The sequence below is a fragment of the Miscanthus floridulus genome, chromosome 7 (assembly GCF_019320115.1).
Source record: "Miscanthus floridulus cultivar M001 chromosome 7, ASM1932011v1, whole genome shotgun sequence".
In the NCBI taxonomy this organism is placed as follows: domain Eukaryota; kingdom Viridiplantae; phylum Streptophyta; class Magnoliopsida; order Poales; family Poaceae; genus Miscanthus; species Miscanthus floridulus.
In genome coordinates this window covers 40,842,577-40,846,178 of record NC_089586.1, presented here as the reverse complement: position 1 = coordinate 40,846,178, position 3,602 = coordinate 40,842,577, and the positions used below count along the sequence as shown (strand labels likewise).

General features: G+C 42.6%; 1 long non-coding RNA gene across 1 annotated transcript; it reads right to left on the bottom strand.

Annotated features, from left to right (window-relative positions):
• Positions 1-246: 246 nt before the first annotated feature.
• LOC136464944 (uncharacterized) lies at positions 247-2,667 on the bottom strand. The gene is made up of 3 exons (XR_010761304.1): positions 2,486-2,667; positions 412-524; positions 247-323 (listed from the first exon to the last, which is right to left on the bottom strand). It is a non-coding gene; the product is annotated as an uncharacterized lncRNA (long non-coding RNA).
• Between the last annotated feature and the right edge of the window lie 935 nt (positions 2,668-3,602).

Sequence of the window (3,602 nt, the reverse complement as noted above, 5' to 3'; positions counted from 1 at the left end):
GCACTAGACAAGAACAAAAGTGCATGATGACATCAAGCATTCAAGAACAGAAAAGAAAAATAGGCAAGGACCAATGCCACCAGTATCACTCAATCATCTACAGTATAATAATCATGCAGTATATACAGGAACAATAAAACTAGCATAGACCCTAAACTACTACTACTATAGGAGTAATACAAAACTAAAACAACCACAACACAATATATCAGATATTAACAGACAAAGGTTTCACAACATACTCCACAAACAGCTTTTTGAACATGCTTCAAAGTTTTCAGCATTTCACTAGTATCAATATTATCATCTTCAGGATTTGGATCCTAAAAAAGGCAACAAGATATATCATATATCAAATTATTATAATACACAAGTGCACACACAAAAACAAATTCAAAATAAACTTAGTACCTCGCCATCATTGAAAGGATCAGAGGTTTCCTCTTCTGAGTTGTTAGGAAGATCATCCTCACTCTCACCATTTGTAGACTCACCATCAGAAAGAAACTCATCATCATCCATGGCTACATAACAAAAAAATGGTTAATGATCTCATTGCTAGCTGCAGTAAAAAACCAATTGAATTGAAATTTAGCAAAGCTCTCTACAGATGAGGGGTTAGGGCCTAGCATGTCAAGTGCATAAGAAGCTAAAATTACTAGTACAAGGACTTCTATATAAAGAAGGAAATTACTAGAACAGGAGCATGATTTTGACTAGAACACCTAGATGCTTGACATGCTGCTTGTGGACAGTATTGCTCACCCTATACAATTTTCATATATTGTGCAAAGGAAATTCAGTCCTGAAATGCGGAATGCATATCACTCTCATGGTTTGTTATTAATATGCAGATAGTACAATAGTATAGTACAACACATAATTCAGTTATCAAAATTATATAACAAAGGCACATAAAATCAGGTGCCACATGTGTATCACCTATGTCAAGAGGGTTCACAACGACTGACTGAAATACCAGGACCCATAACACTCCAAAACATGCAGTAAGTTGTGGGAGCTTAAACAAATTTCTAAAATAAACCATGCATGTGAGCTCATGCAGACACAAACACAAATCAATTCAGTCCTATTTAACGTATCTGACAGAACCAAATAAACAAAAACTACTAAATGGCAGTCCTATTTAATCATGTGAATCAGCGAGCACATCTGCACATGCATGGAGGATCGAAATCATATCATAGCATTAGCAATAGCATATATAGCATACATTGTATCTGAATATGAAATCATATCATAGCATTAGCAATAGCAATAGCATATATTCAACAGAGAACCGTACTCTGATGGAAGCTCAGTACCATACAAAAAAAATTAAAACTAATCAAGTTATCAAACAACTCACTGTAAATCAGAACTAGTATCTGAATCTGAAATGAACAAAAAAGAATAGAACACACAGTTAAAAGACTGGATATTACACATGTTAAACACCATAATTGCAGTAATTTAAGTGTGCAATTTACTACTTATATGATGATAATCTATATTGCAGAGCATTTTGTTAAGGATAAAACCAATAATAGATCAGTAAGCAGCACATTCAGGTAGAGAATAGCCCTTTTCGATTTTTCAATATGTTGTGGTATAGTCCTCTCTTCAACTATAGATCAAATAAACCATTGAACAACCATACCAAGCAAAAAAAAGCAAGCACCATTGCTGACCATAAAAACCATTGCACACAAAGAACAATAACAAATCGCCCTAATGCTCAGGCTGCTACACCATGGCGCACAGCACGGGCCGTAGCTAGCTCGCTCAACCCAACACAACAAACATGAACACCACCAATCTCTAACCCTATGACCTCCTGACGCTAGAAGATTTTGCCAATCAAGCAAATCGACACCACATCATGTACCAGCATATGCAAATCGACACCATATTGCAATGCTCCTTCGGATCTGCTGGATCCCCTATACTTCACCTGGATCCAATCTTCTACCAGCAATGCAAGCCTCTTCACAATTGTCAGGCTCCTTCAGGGCGACTAAAAAAATTAAAAATCAAACAAATCCTAGCTCCCCCTCGATCCTAGCCGCAAATCGAACCAGACCCAGCATGGAGGCAAGCTGCAGCTGCCCTGGCGCCTATCCTACTACCCCTCGAGCAGGGGGACTTCTAAAAACCCACAACAAAATCAAACAAGCACAAAATCAAGGGGCTAAATAAGCGCAAATCACCCCTCATCCACCTCGCCTGACATCATCCCCACCCCACCTTGCTTCCGCCCGGTCGCTCGTCGGCTGCCGCTGAAGCGACAACACAAGCAGACTCATCCTCAGCGAGACAACGCCCGTCCAGGTGAGGCGAAAGCAAGCAGACTCATCCTCCATGAAATCGAACCACAAATACATCAAATATGCAATCAAATCGTAGATCTACTGAACCATAAACACAAATGACCCAAAAAAACAGAGCTCGAATCAGGGAAAGAGAGCGCAGCGTAAGAAGGTACCTGCTGACATCAAGCTATGGCGGAGCAGCGAGCCTCCGAATCGTCGAGGAGGGGACGCCGACGAGCCTCGACGTGGAGAACCACGGAGAGGGGCAGAACAATCGCCACCGCGACGAGCTCCAGAAAGCACGATACCTTTTTATGCGCGGGGATCGAGGAATACGAACAGTCTCTGAATTGGGTTCTCGGTCCGTTGGGTAGTAGCGGATGCGGCCTCCAGTGCCCGGACCTGATAAGAAAGATCGTACCCAAAGCGCACAGATCGTAAACTCAATCCAACGGAGGAGGCATCGCCTGAAACAGAGACAAAATTCAGGCGACTGCGCTATAGGAAAAGTGTTAAAAAAAAACTATCGCCCCGTTTCAAATCCTTATCCTTACCAAACTAAATCATGCATGCCCACATGCAAACGTGTGCTAAAAAAAGCTCCCCTAGAGTGTGGATCCAATTCGTTAAAAAAAAGAAAATCCCTTACACCAATACGCTAAAAAAAATCCCCTAGCTAGAGTCCAGATCCACTCCGTGAATGGAAATAGAAAAAATAAATATACTTATAAACATACTTTACACCAATATATTAATGCACGAGGACTCTGCTGTACGACAATAATGTAGCGGTGGCAGCAGCCACGACTAACGCACCGGCACTACTGCCCTTCTTGATGGCGGCGGCCGTCTCGATCCACCACCTCAGCGGTTTGGCTGTCACCACCGGTGCCTATGATGACACGGACACGCCGGCGATCATCGACTCGGGCCCTGTTTGGTTTGCTGAAACTTGACTGAAAAACACTGTTCTAGCTAAATTGTTGTGAGAGAAAATATTGTTTCGACTGAAAAACCAAGCTGAATAGTACAAATTATAAAGTAAGCCGATCAGGCCTGGGTGTGCGTGGCGACGTAGACAACAAACTCGGAGACCTTGGACGTGAGCTTCGGCAACAACGACATGTTCAGCCTCACGCAGTGCATGAGCTACCTCTCGATCCGGCTCTGCCCGGCCAGCTCTGCTACGCCTACTAGGCGCAGGGACGCGTGAAGCTGCCGCACCGCCTCCTTACCGACGGCGGGATATGCAACTTTGAAGCTGCTGTGGCCATTGGTTGTTTGAGTCTT